General features: G+C 39.5%; 1 protein-coding gene across 10 annotated transcripts in view; it reads right to left on the bottom strand.

Moving 5' to 3' along the window:
• Positions 1-13,281, bottom strand: part of KTN1 (kinectin 1) — a 110,785-nt gene extending 97,504 nt beyond the window's left edge. For 4 of the 10 annotated variants that reach the window (XM_036010285.1, XM_036010280.1, XM_028508269.2 and 1 more), the window contains exon 1: positions 13,145-13,280. The gene's annotated coding sequence lies outside the window, so the exon portion shown is untranslated. Of the gene's footprint in view, positions 1-13,144 lie in introns of all 10 variants that reach the window. The other 6 variants (XM_036010278.1, XM_036010279.1, XM_036010281.1 and 3 more) reach the window with 3 other exon arrangements.
• Positions 13,282-15,272: the final 1,991 nt, after the last annotated feature.

The following is a 15,272-nucleotide window of genomic DNA, read 5'->3' as shown; positions in this document are numbered from 1 at the left end:
AGTTAAAGGAGTTCATCATCACCAAGCCCTTATTTTATGAAATGCTAAAGGGACTTATCTAAGAAAAGAAGATAAAGAAAAGACATGTATAGTAAAAGGACAGCAAACTCACAAATATTAACAACCACACCTAAAGCAAAACCAAAAGAAACTAAGTAAACAATTAGAACAGGAACAGAACCAGAGAAATGGAGGGCACATGGAGGGTTAGCAGCAGGGGGGTGGGAGGAGGAGAGAGGGGGAAAAGGTATAGGGAATAAGTAGCATAGAATGTAGGTTGAAAATAGATAGGGGGAGGGCAAGAATAGTATGGGAAATGTAGAAACTAAAGAACTCATAAGTATGACACATGGACATGAACTAAAGGGGGAAATGTGGGTGGGAGGGGGGTACAGGGTGGAGGGGAGAGAAGGGGGGAAATGGGACAACTGTAATAGCATAATCAATAAAATATATTAAAAAATAAATAAATAAATAAAGATTATAATAGGTAAAAATAAAGAATTTCAAAAAGGATGCTTCTATTTCAAATATTTTAAATGACAGATGAAACATGAAAGATTGTCAGGAAGACATGGCTAAACTCAAAACAAAGATAAACATCTCCCTGAGACAGAAAAAATAAAAATTCCAAACAGTAACCCATACCTAAGATGGAGTATAGGGGGGCAGATAAGATAGCTGGATAATGGTTCTACAGCAAGCAAAGGTCATAAGTTCAACTCCTGCAGGTAACAGCAACAGAACAAAACCAGGTTTGACACCAAGGGGTGAGGATGAGAATAAAATTTGCAGCTTGGGGAGGGGGGGAGAAGGAGAAAGTTGGAATGAGGAGAGGAGAGGAAGGAGGAAAGATGTACAAAAAATAATTAGGCTGCAAACCTACTACCTAGAACTATAGCTTTATAGAAGCTGAGCCTGGAGAAGAAAACATCCAGTCCAACAGCAAATTTAAAGTTAACAATTATTCCTGAATATCACATATCAAGTCAACATTCATACTTCCCCAACTGTTTTTGTAAATATTTTTTCAGTTATTCTGTTGATTTATTTATTTCTTGTCTCCTTTCATACATCATCCCTGTTATCTCTTATTATTTGGTTTCTTACAATTCTTAGAATTCTGGGTTGGAAAAACCAGGTAGTTGGGTCCTCTGGAGATTCCAAGTATGAATTTTGTTGATGGCATCCCCACAGTATTAAATAAGTTTGTTGTCTTTTCAATTTCCTATGAATTGGTAAATTTAAAGGCCAGATCAGATTCAGGATTGTAACTTTAATGCAAGTCTATCAACATAGGTCTATCAAAAGAGAATAAAAGATAAAAGAAAAATATGTAAAAAGCTAAAAATTTTCCAAAATTGAAGATCTGATTCCTCAGATTAAATGTCTATACACCAAGTACTAGCTGAATACACAGCTCACCCACACAGTGCGCTATGGTAAAACTGCAAAATGCCCAGTACAAAAAGATACTACTTTGTGGCAGTAACTAAAACTAGTAACTCAAAGAATTATTTTTTAAAATCTACTAAATTCACACGTTAGCCCATTAAAAAATGAAATGCTATACAGCAGAACTTTGGAGAAAACAGTATCATAAAAAGGAAGATAACTCCAGAGGAAAAGCTGTGAAAGACCACATAAAACTTCATAAGACTGCATGCAAGAATATCTTCCAACCTTGAGTTAAGAAAGGATTTCTTAAGACACAAAGCACAGATCATAAAAGGAAAATAATGATAAATTCAACTAACTTTAAAACGCTTAACTTTTATTAACAGAGATACCATAAGAAAGCAAAACAAGCCACAAAGTGAAAGGCATTTGTGATAATCAGCAAAGAATCAGTATTCAGAACATTTGAAGAAATATAAATCAAAAAGAAAAACCCAACAGAAAAATAAACAGCCATTCCAGAGAAAAGGGAACAAAAATGGCCAGCAAATATTTGAAAAGATGTCTCCTCTCCCTACGCAGAAATGCAAAACTTACAAGATATCAATTCATACCTAATAGGCTGTCTGACTTTAGTATCTGCCATATCAAGCACAGGCAACAATGTGGAGCCTTCACACATATATATTAATAAGAGGAATAAACTAATACAATACAGTGGAAAACAATATGGCAACAGTAGTAGGGCTGGAAATGTACCTCTCCTACAATTCAGTAATTGTACTCCTGTCTAGATATAATATCCAAAACAATTTATTCAAACTGCAAATCTCAGCTCATTAGTGGATAGCAAAAACCAACTTTGCTAAGGGATAGCAAACCTTTAGCAGGGTTTGATTAACAGCCTTGTTCTTAATGAAATGAACTAGCATCACAGATTTTTTTGCCCAAGAAACTTGTCATATAAACTTGTTATATATATGATAATATACTAAGACTCATAATGCAAAATTTCTTTTTTACTGCAAATGATTACAAAAGTTTTTAAAAACTCTACACTAAAAACATGGATGGGTGGGTGTAAGTACACCAATAGACCTATGCAAGGTGCTCATAGCAGCATTGTTTACAACAGCAAAAGAAAACTAGAAACTATCTAAATGCCCTGTCAGTCTTTTAAAAGAAAAAGGTAAGCAATTCAGCCAGCAAAATCAAGTTTATTCAAGAACAGCAGAGAAATTGCAATTCAGGACAAGCAAGCTATGGCAAACCCAGGCAAGTCCAGAAAATGCAGGGAACATTCTTTCATAGAGGAAAGGAGGAAACTGTGAGGGGCTTTTTTGAACAAGAGTTCGTTGGAGAAAATCAGGAGTTCAGAGTTATGGCAGCTTCTCACAGGTTAGGCCATTGCTGGAGAAAGAGAAAAGTCTTCCTTCTTCTTGCTGGGGTATGTAAAGTAAGTTTCAATGAGTAGTACATGTGTGAGAGCACTCTCTTCATTGTTTCCCAACTCCAATTTGGATTAATTTCACACAATCAACAGGTAATAAATAAACTGAAAACTATTCATACAATGAAAGTTTATACATCAGTGAACATGCGTGAATTATAACTATACACAACATGATGAAAGAATATCAAAACCATAAAGTTGAGGGAAGAAAGGAAGTTGCAAACAAACTCATATTAGAAGGATCCCATTTACAGAGTTCAAAAACAAAAAAAAAAAACCAGTAATTTAGAAATACAAATAGATGTGGCAAAATTTTTTTAAAAAACAAATGTAATGAAGACAGTAGTTACCTCTGGCAGGGAAGAGCATATAAAGAAATGAAAAGTTAGGACAACGTTCTCGAACTGGGTATTAGGTATAAGACTATTCATTGTGCCTTTATTCTTTACCTTATACATATTTTATAAGTATTATTTCAAATGTACTTTAAAGAAAAAATTTTAGCACTTCCGGCAAGATGGAGGCATAGGTGGACACACCGTACCTCCACGCACAACCAAGATTAGAACAACAACAATTCAGAGGCAGAATAACACCCAGAACTGACGGAGAATTTATCTGAATGTAAGTCGGACAGCCAAGAAGTTGAAGTAGACCCGTTCATCCAGACCAGTAGGAGGGGCGGAGAGGAGGAGTGGGCGCGGGGTGCGGCAAACAGGGAGAACTCGGCGCATAAGGCAACCAAGCATGTGTAAGGCATCCGGGGCGCACAAGATCGCAGCAGGTGCACCCTGAGTACGCAAGCAGCAGCTGGCAGACCCAGTGAGGCCATGATTGTGGACCAGGGCAGAGTGCGCAACCCAGGATCCCAGAGAAAGGAATGAGGTCCCAGGAGAACGGAGCTACTGCCATTGTCCCCTCCCGCCCCCACATACAACGTCACAATCTAGCGACTGGGGTGCCCAGCCCCAGTGAACACCTAAGGCTCCACCCCTCACTGTAACAGGAGTGACCAGACCAAAAAGAGAGAGAGACACACACACACACATGTCTCAAACAGAAGAACAGATCAATGACCCAGGACTCATCCTTTTGAGCGACCAAGAGATAGCCAATCTATCAGATGCACAGTTCAAAACACTGGTGATCAGGAAGCTCACAGACTTGGTTGATTTTGGGTGCAAATTAGATGAAAAAATGCAGGTTACCATAAAAGAGATGAAGAAAGATGCACGGAGAACCAATAGTGATGGAAAGGAAACTGGGACTCAAAACAATACAGTGGACCAGAAGGAAGAAAAAAACCACCAAACAGGAAAAAATGGAGAAATAAGAATTCAAAAATCGAGGAGTAGCTTAGGAACCTCCAGGACATCTTTAAATGTTCCAACATCCGAATTATAGGGGTACCAGAAGGGGAAGAGGAAAAGCAACAGATTGAACACGTATTTGAACAAATAATAAAGGAGAACTTCCCCATTCTGGCAAAGGAAATAGACTTCCAGGAAATCCAGGAAGCTCAGGGACCCTCAAAGAAGTTGGACCCAAGAAGAGACACACCAAGGCACATCATAATTACATTAGCCAAGGTGAAAATGAAGGAGAGAATCCTAGAAGCAGCAAGAGATAAGGGGACAGTAACCTACAAAGGAGTTCCCATCAGACTGTCAGCAAAGGGACCTTACAGGCAAGAAGGGGCTGGAAAGAACTATTCCAAGTCATGAAAGACAAGGACCTATATCCCAGATTACTCTATCCAGCAAAGCTTTCATTCAGAATGGAAGGGCAGATAAAGTGCTTCTCAGACAAGGTCAAGTTAAAGGAGTTCATCATCACCAAGCCCTTATTTTATGAAATGTTAAAGGGACTTATCTAAGAAAAGAAGATACAGAAAAAACATGTATAGTAAAAGGACAGTAAACTCACAATTATTAACAACCACATCTAAAGCAAAACCAAAAGAAACTAACTAAACAACTAGAACAGGAACAGAACCACAGAAATGGAGATCACATGGAGGGTTAGCAACAGGGGAGTGGGAGGAGGAGAGAGGGGGGAAAGGTACAGAGAATAAGTAGCATAGATTGTAGGTTGAAAATAGATAGGGGGAGGGTAAGAATAGTATGGGAAATGTAGAAGCTAAAGAACTTATAAGTATGACACACGGACATGACTAAAGGGGAGGATGTGGGTGGGAGAGGGTGTACAGGGTGGAGGGGGAGTGAAGGGGGGAAAATGGGACAACTGTAATAGCATAATCAACAAAATATATTTTTAAAAAAATTTTAGAATGCTGAAGGAAAAGTAAACAGGTATTTGGAATACAGGTATTCATTTTATATTTAATCTTTAAACTGTACAGACACATCCTATATGCTCTTGTACACCTAAATCATTCAAAATTCATTTTAATGTTCAACAAAAAGTAGGAAGAGGTAAATGTAAATTAAGAAGACAAGCAAAGAGGCATATAGTTCCCTGCCTCTTAAATTTACATAATTACAATTATGAACAGTGCCAAATAACCTCTAGAAAGTTGTACTTTGGAATAACCCCTCCCCCCCCAAAATTAAAAGCAAATGTTTTAAAATAAGAAACTACTAAAATTTTACAGAAAACACTCAGGGCTTTCTTGACTTAACACAAATCTACCTTAAGAAATCAGATAGACATAGTATCCAAGAGTAATCACTAAAATTTCTCTTTACACCAAAAGTAGTATGTTATTTTTAAATGCTGCTGGGACTTTTTGCTTAAATGAAGGTTACACAGAACTAAAAGTATATGGAATATGATTCCTTAATTATGTCAGGTAAATAATGCTAGAAGAGTAGACAAGAATTCAGCCTTTCTCATTTTACAACTAATTTATATTTATAAACTATTTCTTTTCTCCCCTTCTCCCAACAGACAAGGTAATTACATGTAATTCCAAGGCTAATCTTAAGTATATTTTACTTGAAAACTGCTCCAAAAATGTCAAGCTCAGAAATATGTACTTTGTTACATTAAATTATATTCTAATTTTACATCCCCCCCCAAAAAAATAACTAGGGAGCAAAAGAACTAGGCCACTTTAACAAAGGATCCAATTTAAACTTAAAATCACAATTAACATCTAAGTCAAAGTGGAAGCCGTTTAAGAAATTATTCCCATTCATCAAAGTGTACCAACCACAAAGATTAATACACCACAATACCTGAAAATGGACTCTAAAATAAGAATATGAAATGACATGACCAGCTTGAGAAATCAGGAATCATGACATTCAGCCAACCTCAGACATCCAGATTATGAAAACTATGTAAAATAATCATGGAGAATGTTTCAAAAGAACATGACTTCCCAATAAACAAAGGATGTATAGGTCATAAGCACATAAATGAATTCAACCTGTGTGTGCATATATTAAAGACTGAAGGAAACATTTTATACGTTCAGCAACATAGTATTCAAAACATTGGGGGGCTTTCAGTGTCCATCTTGGCTTGTTCAGATTTATTTCAAACATGACTAGATCTAAATACATGCAATCACTGAATTATTTATGTACATATTTCACTCAGAACACTTACATTATTAATCAACAAGATTAACTGGTACTAATCACAGAAATATTTTTGCTGAAATTCACATATTAAATTTTTTTTTACATTCCACTTTCAGGAATAAACTTGAAATACTTATTCTTGAAATCTCACTTTACATGTCATTCCATATAAATCACCTAGACATGCTAACGGAGGAGGAGGATGGCACAAATGACAAGTAAAACAGAAGGCTCACTGAGCCCTATTTTCAAAGAGCGGGCAATTCACTTTTCATCAAATTCAGCATGACCTAAGTGCCAGAAATATAGTTCACAGTGATGAACAAAATTCCTGCCTCACAGTGCTAATATTCTTTATAGGTGAGACATAGAGCAAGCATACAAATAAAGAGGCATATATAATAATGTTAGGTAGTGGTCCATAGTGCAATGAAGAAAAATAAGGCTAAGACAAAAAACAGAGGATATGCTTTTTAAGTAGGGTGACCTGGGTTGGCCTTTCTCAGACAACCACTAAGCAATGTCTAAAAGATCACAGGGCAGTAACCCATAATGCATATACACAAGGACTGAGACTGAAAAAATTACTTCTTGGAAACTGAAAGGATCATAGCCTACCTATTGCTTACTATATAAAACATTTTATACTATTTGATTTTAAGTAGCTTTTACCATTTTCTCCATTTGGAAAATTTTAAGTCTTCAAAAGTGTATCGGGGGGGAGGGGGGGGGGATGTTAATAACCTTAATGTAGCTGTTCAGCCCCTAACATCAGGTAACTGTACATGGACAGTGTTTATTTTTTTGGAAAGCATTCTTATAAAATAGCTCAATGGGTGAAAAGGAGCTCTAGAGACTCTACCTCAGTTCAAATTCAGGTTCTTCCTCTTAATTACTCTACCCCTTGAACAAATTACTTAGCCTGCCTCACTAGTTTCCACCAAAAGTACCTATCTCATAAGGCTGAATTAAATGATACTGTAAAGTATTTACAGAGCCTTGCAGCAAATAAGCATTCGGTTAGCTATCACTTATGTAGCAACTACTAAGATAACATAAGCAAGGCAAATGAGTCTCAGGCCCGTTAAGTAGGATAGGTGGTTTACACAACAGTAGGTGGTAATAACTAGCAAAGCCAAATTCAAACCCAAGCTCTTTAGACTCCTTAGCACCCACGCTCTTTTCACTACATCACACGTTCTATAATGGAAGAACTGAGCAGTAAGAAACTTGCATAAAAACCTTAGAGTTGCCCTGGCTGGCGTAGCTCAGTGGATTGAGCGCGGGCTGGGAACCAAAGTGTCCCAGGTTTGATTCCCAGCCAGGGTACATGCCTGGGTTGCAGGCCATAACCCCCAGCAACCGCACAATGATGTGTGTGTGTCTCTCTCTCTCTCTCTCTCTCTCTCTCTCTCTCCCTCTCTCTCTCTATCTCTCTATCTCCCTCCCTTCCCTCTCTAAAAATAAATAAATAAAATCTTTTAAAAAATAAATAAAATAAAACCTTACAGTTAGCCCTGGCTGGCGTAGCTCAGTGGATTGAGCGCGGGCTGAGAACCAAAGTGTCGCAGCTTCGATTCCCAGTCAGGGTACATGCCTGGGTTGCAGGCCATGACCCCAGCAACCGCACATTGATGTTTCTCTCTCTCTTTCTCCCTCCCTTCCCTCTCCAAAAAAATAAATAAATAAAATCTAAAAAAAAAACCTTAGAGTTAATAAGATCTAAGACCTTAGGTCTCCTAACTAATGACTTCCAACTTATTATGCCATATCAGACTGTTCCCTTGACAATTTAAATGACTCGTGTACAAGAATAAATAATAACTGCCCCACATTTTCCAATGAACATGTAGCAGAACATCAGGTCTCTTGATAATGTATATGAAAATCATAAATTCTGATAATTATAGATCTTATTCAGAGTAAAAATAAAGAAATGTAGATAAATGACATTCTCCTCTAGTAACGATAGGCAGCTAGGAACTTAAGGCCCCTACAAAACTTATTTAACATGGAAGCCATTCAAAGGACCTCTCACTGAATTTTCCCCTTGGTAAAAATACATGGAATAGTGTCTACAGAAAGCTGATGATTCCAGCTAGTAGTCTCCTATGTACTTTTATTCCTCTAAATCCATTAAATATGAGAATATGAAGATGAAAGCTGCTATTGTTATGAAAATTTAGTTGAATCCTACTAAAGGCCTTAATGAAGTAATGGAAAAATCTAGAACAACTTTGAACTTGGAAAGTTTCCAGTGCCTACATTTTGATTCCACTGTAAAGAAACCAATAGTAGAAATCATCAGCAATGTTTTTAGGGTATTATTTACAGAAAAAAGATCAGTCCACCCACCCCCCACCAAGACAAGAGACTGATCCACATAATAAAACAGATAAGTGTTTTCAGTTAAAATAAAACACTTAAGGTGTGCAGATATTTTCAGTTCTTGATTTAATCAACTTTTCCAATTATCTAACCAACAGTCCTAATCACATGGGGCTGGCAAGAAGGTCTCCTCCACCACACTCTTACATCACTCCCTCCACCAAGGGCTCCAGCGCCACTTTTCTTCTTCTCTCTCACTGTTCCTACAAAAGGAGCCAACTACATGTGTGTAAGAATGAGATATCCACCACAGTAAGGAACTGCAGGGTAAGGGTTTCATTCATTTGTCATTAATAAGCCTTTATTGAGCACATGCTATGTGCCAACCATTGCCCTAAACCCTCAATAAACAACAGACAAAAAGCCCTGGCCTCAGAGAGATTACAGTATAGTGTGAGTCTGGGGGCAGAGAGAAGAAACAATAAATACAATCAACACAGAATTTATATTGTTTGTTAGAAGGTGACAGGTGCCATGGAAAAACCAAGCATGGTACAGATCATAAGTAGGGGAGGGCAGCTTGAAATAAAACAGTAAAGTAAGACAGACCTTTTGAAAAAACATTTCAAAAGCAAAGATTTGAAGGAGACATGAGAGTCAGCCATGCAAACATCTTAAGGAAAAATGATCTAAGGAGGGGCAACAACCAGTGTCAAGGCCCTAGACAGCCACTGGGGGCTGAAGGAAAATAAGCAGGGGAGCAGAGTAGCTGCTAAATAGAGAGGTGAAGGGTAATGGGGAAAGTAGGAGTACCCAACTTTTGGAAGGCCTTGTAGGTCATAAGGACTTCGGCTTTTACTCAGCATATGGAAAGTCACTGCAGGGTTTTGAAGAGACAAGTGATATGATCTGGTTGCTATGCTGAAAAAGACTGTAGGGAGAGAAGCAGTAAGACCAGTTAGGAGACTCACTGCAGAAATCTAGGCAAGAGATAAGAATGGCTTGGTCCAGCCTAGCGAGTAGTGGAGGTGGTAAGAAGTGATTTAATTCTGGATATATTTTCAAGATGATACAGAGCCAAGAATGCCAAGTGAGAAAGAGATAAGTCAGGGATGACTCAAACAGGTTTTTTGCCTGAATGTTGGATGGAGAGGCCATCAAATGAGACAAATTAGCCTGTACCTAAGGCAGGTTTAAAGAGGAATGTAGAAGTTTAGTTTGAGTTGACCTAATATCCAAGTGGAAAGGTGGGGTGCAGCAGGAAAGTTTGGACTGGAGATATAAACATGACAGCCATCAGCATATAGGTATTTAAAGCCATGACAATGGATGAGATCACCAGGGACATATAAAAAGAAAAGTGAACCAAGGACTAAACACTCCAACCTCAAGAGTAGAAGACAAATCATAAAGACAGTATAAGCAAAGCAATTAGTAAGAAGAGAAATCTAAAAAGCAGTATCTTGAAAGGAGGGGAGTATAAACAGTTTCACTTAGTATAAAAATCGCTTTGCTGAAACAAGATTTAACTTCAAGTTAAAAGTTCTTAATCAGCCAGTAATAGTTGAGGTGATATGTAAAATCACTAAATTATAACTTTTTTAAAAAAGAGTTGAACATTTCTTACAGATTTCCTAGGAATACTATATTTCCCTCTGGAGTCTCTACTAAAAGTATTCTTAGTATTAAAAGTATATTTTGCCTATTTTATCTTTTTAACAGAAAACCAATTAAAAAGCTATATCATTAAAAAAAAAAAAAAAAAAAAAGCCTGAATGTTCACACTGCCATCTTTCTCAAAGACTGAAAAAACATTTAAGCACCAATTCAAAAGCCTGGCATGCAAACAGTTACAAACTGTCACTACTTTGCCTTTTCAAGAGCTCAGATACAAAGGCTAAATTAATCAAGCTCCTTAGTTCATGGCACTTACGGTTTTTCCCCTTAGTTTAAGGCACTGCTTATAGGACAAATAGCTTATATTCTTAACTACACCAACATTCTTACTGTGATTTGCACATACACTACATTTTTAAGATCATAACACCCAAAGTCATGTTCACAAAACTGAAAGGATGTAACGAAACTCCAATCTATTCATGCATAAGTGTGATCATCAATGTCATTTCTAAAGAAACAGCTACTTGCTTCTAGCCTCTACATACACTCTGAATTTATTTTCAAAAAAACAGTTTATAAAATGTTATCCTCCAATATTTCAGTGTTTTTTAAAGCATGGTCTCACTATATTACCTTATAACATATTAGATCAGATTCCTAGGAAACCCAAACCTTCCTGAAGCAATTAACTTTTATTAAAACTTAAATTTTTTACAAAGTACTGTGAAATATTTTAGGCTAAAATTTCCTTTGCTATAAGAAATAATATACATGAGATTAAAAATATATCTTCAATATATTTCAAGTAAAAGTCAAGAATTTACTGATAGTAACAACTCTAAAACACGTCCTTTAGAAGTTAAGCCTCAAAAAAAAATCCTTCATTTAAGTCCTTTAGAAACACCATAGACTGTTATTTACCATCTAATTACTGAAATGTTCTCCCCACTAAAAAGTTTAAAGCCTATAAACTAGAAGGAGGCTTGGGGTGAAAGACCCAAGAAAACACACCAAGCAGGAAACACTGCTGATATTAAGGGAAGATACAAAAAAATTAAATTGGAAACAAAATCATGTTTTAATGGCTCTTCATAACCCTGAATCATCAAGGTTAAATAATACTCAATATCCTTTATAATTTTAAAGTGCTTAATACATTTAAGAAAATTTTTCATTGGGCTTTGTTATATTTTAAGTTTCAGTATGAGTCTCAGAAAAGTAAATTAGAACAAGTCATTCTCTAAGCTCACGTGATGGAGTAGTACTGCTATCACTGTCCACGCTACCAAATTGGAAAGGAGATTTCTAATTTAACCTCGGGGAAGGAGTGATAAATGAATTTATCCTAGTACCTACACACAGTAAGTCCAGCTATTTCTTGCTAAATCCTTGAACTAAAGGGGTTGGGTGGAGCCTTTTTTTCCGTCAGAGAACACAATATGAAAATCTATACCAAGGCATGTACACCCAAAATTCAGATCAACTAAAGAATGCTCCAGTGTGATTCTTGGGAGTATCATTCCAGTTTCATCTACAACACCTTAGCCAAACTGGAGAGTGTTGCGAGGTGCCTACTAGGTGACAGGTAGGGAGAAAAAGTGCAATGTAATTAACCAGAACTCAAACTCTAGGTCAACTGCTACACAATTCAGAGTGTTTAGTCCGCCCCAAGGTGTTTATCTTTAGCAGGCTACGGGTGTCTACACTTTTCAAAGGATCTTAAAGAACTCACAACTTCGAAGTTAACTTCAACTATTAAGGCAGTGCTTGCTAAGAAATCCTTTTCTGGTATAGGCCCAACTACGAATTTAGACTCCTCCTTCCTCCTAGAAATAACGTCTAAGATTAAACAGCCCAGTCTTTAACCTAATCAAGGGCAGCTGGACGAGGTCAAGATGCCGCTAACCGCTTCCAGGGAAGCCGGTCTCTAGTGCAAACATGCTTCTTCACGACCAACGTGCGGGGCTGCAGAGCCCACACCAGGTGTCTGATTACCGAAAGCCTTTTCTAGGCTGCCAGCTTGGTTTTCTCCCTAAGTCCCCAACGCCAAAAATCTCATTGTTGGAAACTGAAGGGGGAGGGGGAATCAGTAAGGAAGACACACCCCTCAGGGAGAGGAAGGGATAACTTCCCCCGTCTCGAGGGCGGTCCACCTATTTTTCCAAACTCTCCCTTCATGCTGCTTTCCCGTCCCCAACCGCCCCCAACCTAGAACCGGGGGCACGTACAGTGCGAAGGGACGGGGCAGTGGGAAGGGGGCGAGGGCCGGTTGGCTAAGTATCAGGGGAAGCGGGGAGGACTGGAATTCCAGCATGGCGTAAGCATGGCCCAGCTCCGGCCGAGGGACGCCGCCGGAGACGCGCTCCCTCCATCCACCAGGCGAAGAGGCGGTAATCCGTCTTCCCTCCCGGGGGCCCTTAGGCCCAGCTAAAAATAGGCGCCTCGGTCACCCCAGGGCCCTCTTCCGCCGACCTCGCCCTCGGGAGATGTCCCGGGGGAGTCCTCTACCGCGCTCCGAAGCGCCGCGGCAAGGCTGGGGTCGGGCCCTGGGCGGCCCAGGGAGGCCGAGCGACACTTGGAGCCCGCCCGCCCCGGAGTCCCTTCCGGAGTAGGAATCCAGCGGCACACACAGAGCGCCCGCGGCCTACCCCGCGGGCGGTGTCCGGGCCCCGCGGCCGCGCCCCCCAACCGGTGCTGCCCTCCGGCCCGCCCTGGGACCCCGCGGTCAGAGCCTCCCCTGCCCGGCGGTCCCCGGGGCCAGCGCCCGGGGCCGACGCGGCCGGGTTTCTCTTACCTTGCGCGACGGGGAAAGGAGACGGGGAAGACACAACGGCACAGGCACTTCTGCCCGAGCCACCCGCTCCGAGGCACCGCCGCCGCCGCAGTTACTCAGGTGCCGTCGCGCCGCCCGGCACGGGGCGGGGCGGCCCCGGCACGTCCTGGCGTCTGGGCCGGCGGAGCCCGGAGACCAGCCCCTTAAAGGGACAGGCGCCCTCTGCCTTTGACTTCTGCGCGCTCTGGTTTGTCCCCGCGTCCGCCTGGCCGGGGATTCTGAAGTTTTCCTCCCAAGATAATGTTGGGCACCTAAGTGGTGTGGGAGCTTCGGAGTTGGAGGCTCTGCGGAACTCCATTCATTAGTATCTCTATATCTCTTCTCTTTTCTCCTCTTCTCTTCTCTTCTCTCCTGTCTCTCTCTCTCTCTCTCCTTACCCCCAAACTGATTTCGTCTTGCACCTCCCTCCTTCCGAAACACCACCTGGCCCTCCACACTGGATGAGGTGTGTGTGTGTACATATATATACACCTTAAGCAAACGGTATTCCATTTCACCCTGTCCCAGATTCTTCCCCAGAAATCACTGGAAAACGAACCATTTCGTTCCTCCGTCTCCAGAGTTTCTCTCTGAATTCTCCTTCAGGCGACTGTAGCTTCAAACAGAGAGAAAAATTAAAAACCGACCCAAATAAATTGTGTGCAAATATGAAGCTGTGTGTGTCTGCCAGCTGGTGGGCATTCATTAAGCCGGAGTAAATTACTAGAAGCTGCAGCAGAAAGGACAGGTTGGCCAGAATCCCTGCTTGTAAGTTTGCTCTTCACTAAAAGGTTGGCAGTGGTCTTTCTGGTGCACTGGCAAATAAGATGTGTTGCTTATCATTACTTATTACTTATCAATTTCGCGCAGAATTCCTGGCACTGCCAAGAACATATACAAAACATGACAAGTTCTCCTCAAAATTTATGACAGCTCAAAATGATCCCAATGCATTGAGGATGTGAATAAGAAATACATAAAATCAGGCCCCATCACTAACATCTCCCATGACATCCTAAGACGTAATGGAAGTAAATCTTTACGGGATGAAGAGCAAAGCACTTTCTACACCAACCAAGAACTTCCTTTAAATGGGCTGGCTAAAAGCATACTATATACAGTTGTATTCTAATTGTTGTCTTAGCTTTCCAGAACACCAAAGCATAAATGAAAACTGAAGAGTTTGTGGTAGCCTGAGATGTTGAGAATTCTACCAGTCTTCAGCCATTATGTTCAAACATGCATTCTGTCTTATTTTAACTCCAGAAGCGTCCTCTTTTTCCTTTCTCAGTAGGGTTACTCAGCAGCTCAGTGGTTCCAATACCCTCAAAGCAATTTATCTCTAAACTACTGTCTGTCTCCTGAGTGTGTGCCAGAGGATCCAGCTTTATTGAAGAACAAAGCCATTAAGTCTCTTAATACAAAGAGAAAAATGTGTCATTTCTATAATGGAGTTTAAGGACTCTTGATTAGCTTACAAACATCTAACTTTCTCTGGTTAGTACTAAAGCAGGTTTTAGGTTAGAATAAAACTTTCTATCATTTTCCTGACTTCAGTAAAACAGTGGTGACATTTTAGAGGTATGTTTGTACATAAAACAGAACCCTAAATATATGACTTTTTACAGTAAGGAATCATTTATTTTTGTGTTCCATTATTTGAAACAAAGAAATATGAATGTATAAACTATTTCAGCTTTTCTGGGTGATCAATCTTTGACTTTTTGAAAAAGAAGTGATCTATTTACTCATGTCAAAACAAAATTGATTTAAAACTGTTATGTGCAGTAAGCCCTATTAGGAATTAAGACCTACCCTTTGAGTTTTGTAGTATAATTATCAGTAGTTATAATTAACATATATAATTAGTCTAAGATATAATTAACCTTGGTTACTGCTTACTACCCTTCAATGTTACTGAAACCAGCAACTAACTTGCCTAAAAGGATTAACACTCACAGCATCTGAGGTACCTCTAGTTATAACAACTAAGAAATAAAATGTTTCTGAAATTATAAAGTATAAATCTGTTATGTAAAGAGTAGTAGTCTCTTTCTCTTTCTATCTCTTTCTCTTTTCTCTGCTCTTTTATTCGTGTCCTCTTCTTTAT

This window comes from Phyllostomus discolor, chromosome 1 (genome assembly GCF_004126475.2).
Source record: "Phyllostomus discolor isolate MPI-MPIP mPhyDis1 chromosome 1, mPhyDis1.pri.v3, whole genome shotgun sequence".
In the NCBI taxonomy this organism is placed as follows: Eukaryota; Metazoa; Chordata; class Mammalia; order Chiroptera; family Phyllostomidae; genus Phyllostomus; species Phyllostomus discolor.
Note: the sequence above shows the minus strand (reverse complement) of the source record. Positions and strands in the feature narration are given on the sequence as shown.